The sequence below is a fragment of the Petromyzon marinus genome, chromosome 33, assembly GCF_048934315.1.
Source record: "Petromyzon marinus isolate PM22_M1 ecotype Great Lakes invasive population chromosome 33, UKy_Petmar_22M1.pri1.0, whole genome shotgun sequence".
In the NCBI taxonomy this organism is placed as follows: domain Eukaryota; kingdom Metazoa; phylum Chordata; class Hyperoartia; order Petromyzontiformes; family Petromyzontidae; genus Petromyzon; species Petromyzon marinus.
Window position 1 is genome coordinate 14,110,029 of NC_133699.1, and position 18,196 is coordinate 14,128,224.

General features: G+C 50.6%; 1 long non-coding RNA gene across 1 annotated transcript; it reads right to left on the bottom strand.

Moving 5' to 3' along the window:
- Nucleotides 1-10,071: 10,071 nt before the first annotated feature.
- On the bottom strand, nucleotides 10,072-17,896 carry LOC116948510 (uncharacterized). Its single transcript, XR_004403811.2, has 3 exons — nucleotides 17,609-17,896; nucleotides 11,808-12,027; nucleotides 10,072-11,083 (listed from the first exon to the last, which is right to left on the bottom strand). It is a non-coding gene; the product is annotated as an uncharacterized LOC116948510 (long non-coding RNA).
- Nucleotides 17,897-18,196: the final 300 nt, after the last annotated feature.

Below are 18,196 nucleotides of genomic sequence, written 5' to 3' on the forward strand. Positions count from 1 at the left end.
TCTGACCACAACACCTTCACCCAGTTGTCCTCTGAATCATTCAGATATTCATTGGCAAACTTCAGACGGGCATGTATATGTGCTTTCTGAGCAGGGGGACATTGCGATCGCTGCAGGATTTCAGTCCTTCACGGCGTAGTGTGTTACCAATTGTTTTCTTGATGAGTATAGTCCCAGCTGCCTTGAGATCATTGACAAGATCCTCCCGTGTAGTTCTGGGCTGATTCCTCACCGTTCTCATGATCATTGCAACTCCACGAGGTGAGATCTTGCATGGAGCCCCAGGCCGAGAGAGATTGACAGTTCTTTTGTGTTTCTTCCATTTGCGAAAAATCGCACCAACTGTTGTCAACTTCTCACCAAGCTGCTTGGCAATGGTCTTGTAGCCCATTCCAGCCTTGTGTAGGTCTACAATCTTGTCCCTGACATCCTTGGAGAGCTCTTTGGTCTTGGCCATGGTGGAGAGTTTGGAATCTGATTGATTGATTGCGTCTGTGGATAGGTGTCTTTTATACAGGTAACAAGCTGAGATTAGGAGCACTCCCTTTAAGAGTGTGCTCCTAATCTCAGCTCGTTACCTGTATAAAAGACACCTGGGAGCCAGAAATCTTTCTGATTGAGAGGGGGTCAAATACTTATTTCCCTCATTAAAAGCAAATCAATTTATAACATTTTTGACATGCGTTTTTCTGGATTTTGTTGTTGTTATTCTGTCTCTCACTGTTCAAATACACCTACCATTAAAATTATAGGCTGATCATTTCTTTGTCAGTGGGCAAACGTACAAAATCAGCAGGGGATCAAATACTTTTTTTCCCTCACTGTAATTATGTGCATAATTAAGCTAATTAGGAACGTGTAATCATATTAAGTTATACAATTGCATGCGATTATGCTAATGCACATTGTTATGGTTATTAGGCTTTGCCTCGTTGTGGAGGGTCGTATTATCAATCGAAATAATACAATGAATTGTATGAAAATATGCAGGTGTGATATAGGTATGCTAGATTAAGCTCGGCTTCGTTGTCTAGGGTCGTATTATTAATCGGGATAATACAATTATTTTCACTTTGACATTTACTGATTATGTCTGAGTGTGTTTATGTCAGGTCTCCAAATTCAAATCTCACCGCAGGATACAGTTCTTATAATTAAGATTATTACGCATGAACTTAGGAAAGCACCACGCAGACACTTCTGTGTTAAGCAATTTTAATTTCTAAACAAAAACATAACACTCTAATATGCGAACTCCTGGAGATGTTCTCCTCATTGATCCGTACATTTAACCCTCAGTGATCACGTTTGTTAACTGGGTAACAGAACAATTGATTAATTCCTCAGAGTAACACGAGCATATACAGCGATAGAAAAAAGTCCTTCAAATTGCATGCAACGATATTCATACGAAGGGCAATAAAGAAACATGTCCCGAAGGCAAAAGTATACGGCAATTAAGTCATGGGCAAGATTACGTCATTAACGAAATGTATTGGAACAATGGTGTGCGGCAGTAATCCTGCTTCAGCAAATACTTATCAATTGGATAAGGCTTCAATCAATTCGCGGGAAGATTCTGTGAGTGTGTAGATTCGTAACATAGGTTTCTAAATGTTTAGTTTTCGTCGATGAATTCATTGGTAATATTACTGGTAGGAACGAAGTTGTAAACTGAGTGTACCAGCCTGCAATAGATTAATGTGTCCGTCCGTCCGTCCCCTTTCAATACTTTAACGAAGTGAAATCTCGTGCTGTTGGGTGTAAAATCAGCAATAGACAGCGCAGAGACTTGTCCTACCAGCCCACCCTGCAGGGACCTGTTTATGCAAATAAAAAGAAACATAACTACTAAAATACTTCTAAACGACCATATCCCCGTAACCCAATGGCAGCCATGTTCTTCGTTATCAGTTGATATTTGACGCACTTATCATGAGTCTTCTTATTATTAGTTCGGGTATGTGTTATGTGTGGTTTGTCTCCTTGATCAATTATTTGTGTCAAGCAGACGCCAGGTGATGCGTTGTAATGTGTGGGTGTGTGCGTATCATACGGACAGCTTGGTTCTCCCTCTTTTTCACGGGCGGCCGCAGTTTCTGTCCACAGCTGGGTGGCAGAGTTGGCACGACGCTCGCCGTCTGTGCGCGATGATCCCGTCGTCAGGTAGCACCCGCAGCTCGTCCGCTGGCAGCTGACACCCTTGCTTGGCGACGCTGGTGACGCTGCGGCGTGCTCTCTCCTGCTCCGTCTCTCTGGCGGTGTCGATTGCGCATGCAGCTGGTTCTTGGTCAATGCTTGGCGCTTTTTGCCCTTTCTCGACGTTGATTGCTTGACGTTGCTCGCCGTCGCAGAACTCTTCTGTAGCTGATCGCCTTCTGTGGCTGATGGTCACAGTGACCTGTAGCTGATGGTTGTAACCTTCTGTAGATGGCGGTTATCTTCTGTAGCTGGTCATCTTCTGTCGCTGGTGGCAGCCTTCTGTAGGTGATCTCCGTCTTCTGCCGCTGGTCGCTGTGTCCCTTGCAGAGCTGATCTGTGTGTGTCGTGTCGCTGTTTATATCTGAAAAAATCTCTCCTCTCGGCTCGCCTTCTCACAAAGGACCGACACCTTTGATTTCGCTCTCAGCTTGTGGGAACAGCTGTTTGTCCGGCCTGTGTGTGTGTGTTCTAATTTATTGAAGTAATATAAGTTTCATCAAGGCCTGGTTCCTGTCACCTTCCTCAAGCCATCCCGCCATCCAAAGGAAACAGATGCTCCAGATTGCCCCCGAGTGCGTCCTTCTTCTCCAACCCTCTGCAATAATTAATCTGGAAGGAGGGGGGGTTCTCCCTGTCCGGTCGAGTTCTCCCCCCTCTTCTCTTCCCTCCTGGTGTGACATACTTTTGCCTCTCACAAGAGTGTGTGTTATACGCTTTTGAAGTTGTATTCCATTGTACGGTTTGGAAGTAAAAAATGTATTTTGCCTCATAGCTTGATACCGTACCACTTTGTAGTTATGATTCTGTAAGTGACTCAAAGTATGTTTGTAGCATTGTTTACAGTACTTCCATCGTGGTGTTTTTTTTTAAGGGGAGATGCCCTCTGCATGCGTATGCAATTTCTATCACGTGCTGCTGGGAGACAAAGGCGGTTGGGAGACTCTCTTTCTCTATGGAATACATTTATCTTGATCACGTGATCGACCCACCTCTCCCATCTCCCCTGGATGACCCCCCGGCTTAACGCTTCATAATTATTTGGTTTATGTTTTCCGAGATTCGTGATTTAGCATTGTTATTACGTATGTTCCTTGGGTTTTATCAACCTTAATTCCTCCGTCTGTATCCAGGGATCTGCGCTGCTATACTCGAGTTATATTTTGATGTCCTGAGGTTAGAGGTATAACTAAGTCTCAGTCAAGGTTCTTGACTGCTGGATTTAATATTCCTTGGTTTCTAGGTAAAGCCACGTAGATAGCAAGATATAATAGAAATTAAGGTGAATAACATTAGTATTAAAATAATATATCAGAAGTAATAACCTACTAATGTAGATTGTAGCCTGGTTTTTAATCGGAGTGAGTGTGTTGGCAGTGTGTAATGTCCACTTATTCGTGTCACTAGGTTCTGAACTTTCTGTTAATTAAAATAACCAAAAAACTCGTCTGTTTGGTTTTCGCCGCCCTGGAGGCTGATGACGCCTGTTCGCCCCCCCCCCCCCCCTTCTCTTTTGTTTTGGGTTTTTATTATCTTTTATGGTTTATCTCCGGCTGCCTGGTTCCGAGTGTGAGAGGCAGCTGCTCTGAAGGGAGAGGGGGGTTCACCTCACCCCCTTTTGCCCCCACGCGACACCGCTATTGATTATTTTTAAAAAAATTGGCAGGATTAATCTTAATCTCAATTTTGGAAAAATGCCTATATATACAACATTATGTTATTTGCAGAGTTGTGACCTGCACTTCACTGGTCACCCTCTACGTTTACGGGGCTCCTATTTTGTGGCAGATAAAGGCACGGGTTTTATTTTTAATCTGTCTATGAGTAGAGTGGAGACGGCCGTTGGCACACTGCACCGTGACCCTCACCCCTATCGTCTTTTCATGCGAAGCGGGGTATCTTAGTCTGCGCACGTGATAGTCGGACTCAGGTTGAAGATGACATCAAAGTGGCATGGGAAGATTCGGGTCTGACGGTGCGCCATTTTCGTGAGATCAAACAACGCCGACACGTAGGAGTTATCACTGGCCACCCAGAGCGGGGCACGGGCGAGAGAGGTCACGCGAGTTACAAGACGCCGCTCAGTGGCTATTAGCGCACGTGACAGACGGCTGGTAATTTGGGGAGGACCTCTGGACATATGTTTTGTACTTTATGCAAACGATTCGGTTGAAGAGAATCGCTATGGAAAATCGCAGGTTGCTATTACATTTGTAGAGGTGTTAACTACGCGCTGTTGCGTAACCTGCGTTGCCACCAGGGCAGTGCAGCATTACCCCTGGGTACAACGGTTGGGGTCAGTCGAGGTGAAACGGATCGTGGCCAGGGTTTGGTGCGAACGAATCAGACGGTTCCACGTGGGAATGTATGATTGGTTCTACCTGGCCACGAAGGGGTATAAGACGGGTGACCCAACGGACCTCGGGGAGTTCTCTCCCTGCACGAAGACAGAAGACTGGGCTGAAGCCTAGCTAGGACCCTGGACCAGCCTTTCAGCCCTTCTAAGGGCTAAGGCTCGGCATACCCAGTGGTCAGGACCCACCGGGCCAGCGGTGGGTCAGATAGCCTCCCCTAGGTCCTAGCCGGAGGACTAGGATAGCGGTAGACGTGTGAGTCCCGCCAAGTCCGGAGGTTGTACCTCCTTAGGTATCAAGGAGGTTAGCGGTAGACGTGTGAGTCCCGCCAGGTCCGGAGGCTGTACCTCCCTAGGGTATCGGGTGAGGGGACCGAATATCCCTCTGTGTGTGTTAAGCGTTGTATAAGGAAATAATACAATAAACAGAGTGTGCCTCCTAAAGAAGTCTGCTCGTCCTTACAACACTACACATTTGTAGGTAATTTAAGAACCTGGACCATGAGACTGGGGCGTGTGGATGCCTGTGCAGTGAGTAGAAACAACTTAATGGTTTAGTGTAAGGTCATGCATCACACTTTGCCAAGGTCATTCTGCATTATGCAATCACTATGATCATGGACTGGGCAGAGGCACAGGGAATAAAACTCACAATGAGCCATTTGCACCTGAGACGTCGAGCCGGTGATGATGGTTAACTGGGAGTTATCCAGGACGTTGCCAGGCCTACCAGGGCATGACAACTACATCAGATTTGTGTGCTGCAGGTGTGAGAAGTGTCTTGATTGCACAAGTGCTTTTAAAATTGGCACTTTCTTTCGTGCTCTATTGTAATGCACAATGGCGACAGGCACGTCCATGAGCTGAATGCCAATGTCGAGGCCTGCGAGTCCCTGCCCCATGCCGCAGTGCTTCCAGCTCTGCACGGCCTCCGCGTGCCCCGCCAGGTCACCTGTCCATCTGCCAGCTGCTGCGATAGCTGAAGGCACACTTGATGCTGGAAAGCATCATGAGGCTGATGTCCTCAAACACGTCTTGATCCTCTCCTCCCATTTGTCCTGTTTGATGCAAGTAAAAGACAAAGACAAAATATCCCAATGTAGCCTTTAATGTATTTTTGTGAGTGAGAAGCGCTCAAATGGACCTCTTCGGCTCAATATATTAGGTTACAAACCGTTTTGGTTTGCTTTTTTCACTTACCCTATTCTTTAGCTTCACAGCACCATAGGGGCAACCCGGACTTTAAACATGCCTTCCCCTCTGCACAGAAAACCTGGACTTCTGGATTCGGGCCTGCTTCGTGAAACTGAAGCCGAGGCCTGTGCTAGTCTGCCCCACACTCCGCGTGCTCAATAACGGTAAGAGCCCTGCACAAAAATCGAAGGCCTCTTCTCCAATCACCTCCCAAATTAAGGAAAGACCCAAGACCCCTCATGGAGGAACTCGTGGGATGCTACAAGCTCTTCTCAAAAAAGTAAATAACTTTCCCAATATACCTGGAAGATTAGTCAACTTACCAACCTATTCTCAACAAAAAGTTAAGTGGCATCAGCGAGAGAGTGGAGAAACAAGATTCCATGATGACATCTTCCCAGGTGGCACTAGAGGAACAGGGGGAGTTCAGCAAAACACATAACGCCAAACTCAAGGAACTAGAGGATGCATTCAACTTGATGCTGAGAGCCGAGAAAAGCAACTCAAGGTCTTTGATACTTGTGTAGAGTGGTGTGCTGACTAGCGGCCGTAGGGGGTAATTGCGGGTGTGTAAACAGGATGGGCAAGACTCTAAGACAGTATAAACTGAAACGACCAGACGGGGAGATAACTGGGCCAAGGGTCAGCGAGGGGAACCATCTGGGAGCTCCCGGAACCCGCTAGAGAGTTCCAGAAAGGGGGCGTGGCCATGGCGGAGCCACGGACATGCTGGGAGCATAAAAGGGAGCGGGGAACAGGACTCGGGGCGCCGCGAGGAAATTGGGATAGTCTTCGTCGTCGCTGTCATCGTGACCGTCGTCTCTGTCACTTTTTCCCACTGCTTCGTCGTCGTCGTCGCTCGCTAGATAGTCAGCCAGCTATCTAGGAGTCGGCGTCGTCGCCGCTAGACAGTCACCGTTGGATTAAGTGCTACCGAGCTGTAGTCGTGTGCGAGAAATAAAAAAGAAGTCCCTACAGTCCACTGGCAGAGCCAGTGGGGGGGGGGGTGGGGGAGGGTGGGGTGGCACGTGCCCCCCCAATGATCCGATCGAAATCCCTAATTTAGATCGGATCATTTTGCGATCCCCACTGCCACTGTGTAGCATATTATTACGTGCCAGGGAATCTATGAGATGATAGGACAATAGTCTGAGTCCATAATTGGCAATAAGTAATGGCAAAGCAGCTATAAGTGACTCACAGAAGTGTGCGCAGTTGCGTATACAGGACACGACTTCCCTGAAGGCAAACACCTTCAGCGAGCGCGATGCCGATCACACACGGTTCGAATTAGACCCTCGATCGATGGCTGTGCCATCGTCACACACGCGTTGAATAAAAAGCAAGAGACAAGTCCTTACTTACTAACAACTCCTCTATCATTTTTCATTGTTGGAGGGGTTGCCCCCCCTACCTGAAAATCCTGGCTCCGCCATTGCTACAGTCGATGTCTCTGGAGTCCTTACATTACACCTCTGTGCCAATTATCGTCAGGGCTAATATCGCAGGCTTTGTTTGTATGTGCGTGTTGCTTTGAGGAAAGGCTGAAAATCATTGATGAAGGGATGCTCAGTATGAACTGCGGAGGAAGATGTTACTGATGTGTCTCTCTGTCACAGTCCAGTCCTTTGGCTGGTCTAATCAGGCTCAGGTTGGACTATTGCAGTCACTCACGCTTTTCTACTGATATCTCTTGTGCTGACTTAAACAATCTTGAGAAAGGGTGCCCCCCCCGTCTTCCCCTCTAGTGTAAAGAGTCTTGCTCTGGGGTATGGTCCTTGAAACCAACCATAAGTGTCGAGTTTTGCAGAGGCAAAGGGCTCTGTGTTGCTAAGTGTTGAGTTCTGCGCTGAAAGTTTTATTCTACGTTTTTCATGTTTTCAGTCGCTTGCAGAGTCAAGGACTGCGAGAGATTGTACTGTACTAAGCTATAAGAGTTGTGATAAGCTATTAGGTGTGCGAATACATTTTCACATAATACTGTGATACACTAATATCGAGAATGCATGAAATTTTGTCCAAGCTATAGGCTGGAAAAGTTACGTTGTCCAAGTGACTGATATTCTAATGATAAGAGTCTTGATGAGTTTTGGAGAGTGAGCGAGGAGCAGTGATGAGCGGCGCACAGCAGGAGCCCTCCTGCGGGAGGGAGGGGCACCAAGGGTGCTCGCGCGAAGCAAGCTGCTGCTGACAAGCAATTAGGAGCAACGTGGCCACAGACTATTTGACTGCTGATCAAGCCGGGCGTGCAGATAATCTACGAACGTGCAGCGCAGCAGCTAAGAGCTAACCACGAGCGTGCTGACTCGGCAGCCCCGAGCACCCTCTAGCGTGGGTCGAGCATGATGCACGAACAACCGTGCCTGGTGCCAAGTGGCGTGATGTGCTGCTACCCAGCGGACGAGCTGCGAGCGCTATCTGGCGACGTGGCTTACATGCACACTGCTGCAGACTGAGCCTGACTCATCGACCCCTGCCAATGTGGGTGCCGCAGCCAGTGTGAGCTGCCAGCGTGTCGACTCGACAGCCACTCCAGCTGTGGACGGAGCCCAACAGGCACGCACCCCGAGTGGATCATAAGCCGTGTGCCGACACAAACCCGCCGACTCATTGGCACACCCTCGTTCGGTCCACCGGTCTAAACATTGCATTTAAAATTTTCAAACGATGTGCAAAAAAATGACGCACGAGACTCGAGGCTCGTGTCGTGAGCACTGAAGTGGATGTCACTTGGTAATTTATGGATGCCCAATGCCAATAGAGGGGAAGACCGCCCTGGTCTGTGCGACATCACAAAGCATCGCTACTCAAGGCAGAGCGCCGCGGACAACGAACGACATAACTTTGTACTGAAATTTAATTTGGATTATTTACGTTTTGAATGTCTTTACAAGAGTTACCATGACCCCTAACCCCCCACCCCCCAACACTCGATTTTGAGCACCGAGATCAATCTTAAGCGTCGGAAAGAATCACAAATGCAGGCAGAGAGCACGGAGGAGGAATTCGAGCACTCATGTCTCCCGGATCTCCTTCTGCAGCTCCTTCATGAAGTCAAACGATCTGACGATGGACGGCAGTGCGATGTGGAACTTCGCGTCTGGTGGACACAGAGTGGAGCGGCGACGCCCGGTTTTAAATGCGCACTGCCCAGCCAGGGTCACCTCGACTGCTACCGGCACATGTCCTCACAATACGAGGAACCCACAACGCATCTCGCAGAGCGATGCGGACCCTTCATGTTAAAACAGCATAGGCCACAGAAGTAGGTGGCACGGAGCTACCTCAGATATCAATTTAAGTGACCTCTGCCCCAAACAGAAGTGGGCAGGTATGTTGGAAGTAATAATAATAAAATAATCATCCTTGGAATGTGGCATTGCACAGTATTCTCTCACTCTCGTAGAGAGAGGACAACTAAGAGGTGCAAGTGTGGGGGACACGGGCCCCCGGCTCCCCCTCCGGGGGAGGGTTGATCTCGGGAGGGCTGCAGGCTGCAGGCTCCGGACTCCCCGCTCGTGTGAGAGCCGCTGCTATTCAACTCCTCGCTCGTGGGGAGAGGGCTGCTGCTCCCTGGCTCCCCTCCTCGCGCCGCAGCCCCTCGGGTCCGCGGGTCCTGTTTGGGGGGCATAGCTCGGGGCTGGCGCACGGCTGCCTGGAATCAATCCGTCGCTTCTCAGCCACTCAAACGCGACGTATCCATTCACACAACCCCGCGCACCACTCGCACGTGCTGAACCGGGGGTCAGGGGTCAGAGGGCAATGATGTCCTAAGCACACGCGTTGCCACCGAGGGCAGGCAATGGAGATTGTTTAAAGGTCTGCGGGGCGGGGATTCGGAGTTGGTCGTAGGGCGGCACACCGATCGCACACGTGGGACTGGGGGTCGGGAGTCCGAGGGCAGGGACGTCACTCGCACACGCGTAGCCGATTTGTGGGGTTGTCTCGGAGATTATTTAAAGAGCTGTATGAATAATCCCACGTGTACCCAGGCGAGTCCACCGTCGCTCACCGCGGGCACTACCTCAGGCACACGTTAAACCCAAGGGCGCATGAGTAACCTCACATATCTCTGTACGAGCCCGCCGTCGCTCGCTACACGCACACGCTAACCACGAGTAACACCCAGGGCCGAGCGCAAACACACGTGTAAATACACACTCGCGCACAACCACAGGGTATAACGACGCAGGAACCCCGGTAGGGCGCGCACACAATGGCTGCTTCAACAGAGTTACCCGCGCACAAATCCCCGTACCACGACGAGAGGACTCACACCATCATGCGCCCGTTCCACACTCACAGAAACCACACAACAAGGTCTATTTATCACGAACGATTTATTCCCGACGTGTCTGCGAGCTCCTATCACCCAAATCAGTCGAAGACAGCAGAGCAGGTGTAACCTATCTCCTGATGGTCTAACTCGACCTGCCTCGTCCCCTTAGAATTAAACTCCCTAGGATCTTATCCTAAATCCCAACTCTCCCCTGCGTACTCACGGTTTGCCTTGGATGTGCGGGAAGCCAAGGAGAGGCGAGGCTGCTCGACGTTCTCGTTGGGAGCGGGGCCGGGCTGCGCTGTGACTCGTCTCACGGACGATCCAGTGGCCGGTAAGGTGACTACCACGATCCCTGACTCGGGAAGAACGTGACTACCCTATCCCTACCTTCTCATGCCTTTTATTGTTCCCCACATCAAAGATAGTTCGGCGCTGATCCGCTGGCCTTCCCGGCCAATCAGGTGGCTCGGATTTCCCGCCACTCTCCCCGGGCCGGTGCTCTCTCAGACGTCCGCTTTTTACCCTCTAAACAAGCACATTTGTCCTACCAATCAGAGGACCGGCCCTGTTTTTCCCGCCGTTAGTGACTCCGTCCCCCCCCCCCTACCTGCCTGCTGACCCGTGTGTGTTGTGTGTGTTTTCTACTCGCGGTGGCTCAGCAGCCCCGTCGTGACCACGTGATTACAACCCAAGTCACAGCGCCGTGGTGTGAGTTAGCCTCGGGGGAGATCGCCCAATTCCCTGGTCACAGGAAACCGTAAAGTTTGGTCTCATGAGAGGGATTCCGGGTGAAAACCTGTCGGCCAGGTGACCTCCCCTTGGGGCTCTATGTGGGGGAGTGTGTGTGTTCATGTGGGGGCTCTATATGGGGGTGTGTGTGTGTGTTCATGTGGGGGCTCTGTGTGTGTGTGTGTTCATGTGGGGGGTGGTGAAGGAGGAGCAGCGTCGGCCCCGTCGCTCGGAGGTTGCGGCGTCGCACCCACAGCGTCGGCAGGACGGCTTCGCTGCTGCGGCATCACAGTGGCAGGCACGGCTCCGACGGGGCGGCTTCGCTGCTGTGGAACCACACAAGGATCCACAGATGAGCGGGAAGGCAGCAACCATCCGGTCAGCTGGTGCCAAATTCCACCCCAAGCTCTGCGATCCTTTATACATGAAGGTGTTATCGGTCAATAAATGAGTGCTTACATGTGGGAGGAAAATGGAGGATCCGTAAAAAATCCAAGCATGGGAGGGTCAAGTGCTCAATCCCATACAGATTGAACAGGTGGAGTCTAATCTTGCTGTACACTGCCCTTCTCCTGGCAAGCCCGGGTACGGCTCCTCATCGATGCCCACAGGAAGGGATTTTCGCGACATTTTTCCTCTGATCCACCACCCCTCGCTGCCTCCAACGTTCTGGAGTACAGGCCACGTGCGTAGCCACCACCGGCCAGGGACACGCTAATGTAATGGTCAGTGTAATCAGATGAGCGCCTCACGTGCTATAATCATGTAAATACAGCCGTACACGCTGCTGTAATCAGATCACCGGGAATCAGTATGTAAAAGTAAATTTTTTCCTGATTCCTTATGTTTTTACATTTAACAGTAATTACGATGAAAAATGAATTCCTCATGAACATCTCGACACACACAGCGGCACCACGGTACCCCTGTTGCCTGGCGCACCGACATTGCCCCGGCACGTGCACCGTACACCACCGGTGCACGACACCATCGCGCCCATCCAGGTTTGTGTTGTGACGATGACGGAGGGCGAGCATCGTCGGTACACACCTAAGGTCGTCCTGGAGGCGATCTTGGCAGACGCCATCGCGCCATCTCCCCGCTAAGAACGTCATCCAGGAATTCCTCCTTGGTTTGCAGAAAGGCATCACATGCACAGAGGGGCCCCAGCGATCGCTCGTTCGCTTGCAAGCACGCATCGCGGCACGCGTCGCCACAACCACCACCCTGGTCGCCGTCGACATTACTTCAGCCACATCTGCACGTCCTCCTGCAAGTCAGCAGCAAAGAGATGGCGACGGGACAAGCAGAATAAAGTGCCGGCTACCTCGGGCGACCCGGACAAATGCACGAGCCGTGGCAAAAGCGGACACCTCACTGGGTGCCCGGCCGCCACCGCTGGAGGAAAGGCGACGGGCGGCGAGTGAGGCGACGGTCGAGGGAGGGCGCCCACCTCTCCACCTGTTGGTTGCGAGCCTCAGCAGCTTGTTAATGCGACGGACACTCAGAATCTCGATTTCCTCTTTGGACTTGTAGCCCCGTGCACTGTGCACCGTGACAGTGGCGATGGGGGGGTCCGGGAGGATCGCATCACCATGAGGTGCCATGGGTACAGCTTCGCGGTCACCACGCGTCAAACAAACTCGTCCAGAGACAAAACGGGCGAGTCTTCTATTGTTGATAGAACGCATCACGGCTACAAGAGATGATGGTCCGGCGGTCGAGAATAGTAACGGAGTGGCGGCCGGGAAATGGAACGCGTCTGAGAGGACGTCCACCGAGGAGGTGGAGTGATGGAGGCGGCTCGTTTGTAGGTGTTCAGCGGATTGTCGCATTTCAGAACCGTGAGATACGATGAAGACTTGCAGAGGACTTTGTCACGTAAACAAAACGTGCCAATTAGTCATTAGTTTAGCACGTCGGTGTGTTGAAGAGTAAACCCACAACATTTACAATTTGATTTTGGCACCTGATTGGCTCACAGTGATGACATCACCTTGCTCTATTTATTCACAACTAGCGGTAAGTACCCGGCGTTGCCCGGGCGAAAAAGGCAGACACACACATGGACTTACACACAGACATCGACCCACACACAGAGAAACACATCGACTTACACGCGCACACACACACATATGGACTCACACACACATAGACTTACACACACATATCGACTCACACATACATAGACTCAACAACAACCGCCATTCACCACTAAGTGGCGGTGACATAACCACACCGCTTGTGGCAGGCTGTGTGCACCTTGAAGCCACGTGAAGTGTCGAACGCCTGCTAGCAGGAGGTCACGGGGCAGAGCCAGATGGCACAGGTCGACTGACTGAGACGACTGGCTGATGCAGTACCTGTGCCCCCTACTGTGCCAACTTGCTGTGCTTTAGCCACCCGGCGCTCCGCTCGTTGTTGTGAGCGTCGCGTGTAGTGTCCGATGGTACACAGACACACATACACATTGACCTACACAAACACACATATGGACTTACAAAGACACACATATCGACTCAGACACACACAGGGACTTACACACACACATGGACCCACACACACACATCGACTTACAGACACACATCGACTCACACACACATATGAACTTACACACACTTATCGACGCACACACACATGGACTCTCACACACATACACACATTGCCGTACACACATCGACTGACACACATAGACTCCCACACAAACATGCATGTACTCACACACGCACATACAGGCACACACACAGGGACTGACACACACACAAGTACTTACGCACACACACACATGTATGTACAGACACACACACATGGACTCACATGCACACGTGGACCAACACACAGAAAGAAATAGACTTACACTGACTCACATGGAGCGACGCACACACAGCGACTAACACACACGCACATTGACTGACACAAACACACACATATCGACTCACACACACAAACACATCGACTCACACACACACACACACATCGCCGCAGGCATGCACATCTACCCACACGCACACATGGACTTAGACGCAGGCATTGTTATTGTGAAAAGAAGTAACTGAATTAAAAAAGAGTAGTTGTCTACACACGCACACCACGCACACATATTGACTAACACACATATGGACTTATGTACACACATCGATGGTATGCATTATCACTACAGCAGTGCATACTATGGTGGTACCTGCTTTCCCTACAGCAGTGCATGCATACTGTGGTGTAAGCTGCTATGATTAGAGTGGGGCAAGCGACAGTGGTGGTACCTGCTATGATGACAGCAGTGTATAGTGATTGTGGTGGTACCTGCTAGCACTACAGTAGTACATGATGACTGTATAGCAGTATATATGGAATGTATAGCACAAAGTAATAAGCAGACAGTGCCGTGGTGAGGCCTAGTCCCGGGCTCGCCTAGATTTCCCAGCCCGCCGAGGTGTGACCTTGGCAGGCTGGGGGCTGGGCCGGTCCCCCCGGCAACGTGACAATAATGTGATGTAAGCGCTAGAATAATGATATGTAGGGGCTCTATAGCGTTTAAGGACGCATTGGGGTATAATTGGGGTGTGTGGGGAGAAGAGGACATCGCACAGTGAAGAATGTACGTGTTTGGTGTGTTTTAGCTGCATGTGTAAGCCAAAAGAAAATTTGTGGCGATCGTGTGTGCGTTGCTAGGGGCAACCCATGTGGGCAGTGCAAAGTGTAATGAGATAAATGCTTATAAGACAAATTAGTGGGACTTACGTCTTATCTAAAAGCATATAAAACAAAAGTGTGCGACTTACCTTGGACGATGGCACGTGTGGATTACTGGGGGTAACCTCGTGGGCCCTGTGCAGTAGTCGTGTATGGAGACGGAGTCGTAGTAGGAAGCAACACGTTTATTTTATATCTTTAAAAACACTCACCAGGACTTAACACGAAGGGGTAATGGCCCCTTCCACCCACAATCTGTGGAGGTACAGCCTCCGGGCTATCTATCCTAGCCACTGACCTACTCCTATAGCCCTCCGGCTGGCTGGAGCGAGGGAGGCTGACCCACCGCTGGCACCGGTGGGTCTCTGACCACTGGCCCGTCCAGACCCGGCCCTCAGAAGGATGTCGGGCTAAGGGAACCTCAGGGTCCTAGCCTCTCGACCACTGGCACCGCAATGAGCCCCGGCCCTCAGAAGGACGTCGGGGCTTGGGGTCCAGGATCTCGTCTCCAGGTGGCTCCTCGACTTCGGCTTGAGGCGAACTGAGCTCTGCTCTCAGGAGCCAGCCTTTTATACGTTTCCCCACCGAGGGACGAGGTTCTGAGGGATCACAGATCCCCCACAGCCCCCTCCCCTCAGGAGGGGTTCTGGCCACAGGTAGTTCAACCGATCTGTGTTTGTTTGTCCCGCTTTCTGCCTAGGGGCAGGGTTCTGGGGGATCATACACACACACTCCACAGCCTCCACCCCCCAGGCGGGGTCTTGGTCAGGGTTATCAATGACCCCGCTCTGGTAGGTACTGTGTAGCGCGTGTGTGTTTACAGAGTGACCACCACACCTGTGCGCAAGTGAAGCTGGCTGCGTTGTGACCCAGTGCGTGGCGAAATAAATAAATAATAGGCAAACTAACTTTCAATTTTAATAAATGTCTCCAAAACAACGCTAAATAAACTAATTTATAGGTGACAGACGTGAAAAGGGAATAGCGTGTTGGCAGGCAAATTTTTTGGACGTAAAGGTCACCGTTCGATAGGCAAATCCCTCGCAAGAGCACGCGCGTGTGGAGACTTTTATACATAAGAGAAAGAGAAGAGACTGTAGGAGCCAAGTGCTGTTAGCAAGCACCTATGAAGGCCGACACGGCACACGAGGGGGTGGGTGGCCAGCACCCCGCCCGGCCGCCTTTGTCTCCCCAGTGGCGATGTTGACACACCACAGCAGTTACTCGTTTGAGGCTGAGTCGACCTAGGGGGGGCCAGGACCAGTTAAATTAATCGTCACCGGTGGTGGCCGTGAGCGGGAATCGAACACGGGTCGCCGGGTTCGTAGCATGGCGCGCTAACTACTACACTACAATGCGTTACGCTTCCACATGCGAGGGTCACGTGACATATTTGACGTCACAGCTTACTTGCCGTGCAAAAAATATGCATTATTGAGCTCCCCCCCCCTAATTTTTTAAAAAAATCATTTTTGCATGGTGTACAGTATGGAAAGTACCCACATGCCAAATTTCAAGTTTGTTGCATGTCGGGAAGTACGCTAAACATTTTGAACAGACACACATTCACAACTTTGCCTTTTATATATGGAGATTATTGCAAATCACCTGAAGAAGCTGGTTGTACACTCCAGCAAAACATCGTACTCCAATTGTAAATGTTGTGGGTTTACTCTCAAACACACCGTTGTGCTGAAGTAACTAATTAGCATTTTTTTACGCAACACACTTACTAATTGGCTGTGGTGGTAGGTTAATGGCACATTTATATTTACGCGATCTTACCCAAAACACCTTTATTATGAAAGCCTACATGTTAAACTGTGTCGAAATAATTTATTATCGTGTAAATATTATTTGTACACGAAGCGGGCTTTTTGTACAATAAACATTGTTATTTATAAACGAATTAATCAGCTGAAGCCTCCGTTAAATCACGTGCCTTCTGTGTGGCCATCCCTACTCTAAATGTGTGTCCCTCTCCCTGCACACTGAAAACGCGCGCTGTTCCGTACACCGCACTCTCGCTAAATCCTTCTGTCACCTGCCGGAGCTGATTTGTGGTGCGTGTAGGACGTGAGTGTGGTGCACCAGAGTCACCTCACTACGCATATCCACGACAAGTATACCGCCTCAAGAAAAGATAAGCAGCTCCTCACGCACACAAGACAAAGATCGCCCGTATAGCCTAAAGCGACTGTTGGGTCAAGTGCTGTTAGCGAGCACCCATGAAGGCTGGAACGGTACACGACGGGGTGGATGGCCAGCACCACGCCCGATCGTCTTTGTCTCCCCAGTGGCAATGTTCACACACCGCACCAGGCACTCATTTGAGGCCGAGTCGACCTAGGGGAGGCCCAGGACCGGTTCAGATAACACATCACTGATCTTTTGGCCGTAAGCGGGAATCGAACTCGGATCTCCGGGTTCGTAGCGGCGCACGCTGACCGCTACAGCACCGCTCCCCACACAAAGCCACCCATTACAGTGCCACCACGAGGCCCCCTCCTACCCACACGACCAAACAACGTGCGCGCAGTGATGAACACTCGGGCCTCACAGCGAGAAGATGCTGGGTTCGATCCTCGACTCGGGCGCTATTTTTTGTGGACTGTGTATGTTACCCCCCCCCCCCTGTTCTGCGTGGGTTTCTTTTGGATTTTCCAATTTCCTCCCATAGCTAAGAGAAAAACAACACAATGCAACTGGTATTGGCCAAACATCCCAATGCTGGCAATCAGTCAATTGGGATTACGCAGCAGCAGCAACATCGCTGCATGCTGTAACAACTTGGCAGGACCCTCCTGAAAGGGGGGGAACTGAGCCTAAGTGAGACTTCCGTGGGTCAACGAACGTTAAAAAAATTAGAATGTAAAACCAAACGAGCTTTAGAATGGCTACTTGACAGATGCATCTCATCGATACGAGAGCATCCCTTCATTGGTTAAAATCGATTATGCTCACGATGCGTGGATCAGGTTGCACGTTCGAGGCTATATTTATAAACTGGATGTTGTTGTATGCGGGTGATGGAAACTGCAACCAGTGCATTGTGCGTGCACAAAACCGACGATGGGACACATCCCACTCCCTTCCCACCATGTGTCTCTGTCAATGCGATTTATAAATAAAAATAGACAATCAAATCGTGTAGCGCTTACTCGGTGACGCCAGGCGGTAGGCGGAGTGGACGGGCGGGGAGGCGCACAGTCGAGAGAGAGGATCGTGACTTAAAGCTTTCGTGACTGCAGGAATTCATATTCTTGGGTCTTTCGGTAAAGTCACCACGTAGAAAGGTTCAAAGAAAATAACAAAAGTAACAAAAAAAACTACGACGTTTCGATCGCAACACAAGCGATCGTCATCAGGAGAAAGAAAAAAAAAGTCGTAGTTTTTTGTTTGTTATTTTCTTTGAACATATCTACGTGACTTTACCGAAAGACCCGAGCCTATAGCGAGGATCGTGTTTACAAAGGGCAGCACAACCTTGACACGCGCCCTCCTCAACCCTGCCCCCTCGGTTGTGGGGGCGGGGGGGGGGCATCTCACGCGCGCCACCGCGGCAGAGCTCGCGCGCATCATCGTCTCCGCGGTCGCCATGGCTACGGATACCCAGGCAACGCGTTGTCGCCTCCCATTGGTCCACTGCCGAGGCGTGGCAGCATCGCTGCTGCTCCCGGGCCGCCCGATCCCAGCAGCAGCAGCGTCAGCCGCCCGTGATCAACACAGCGGCATCAGCAGCAGCCCAG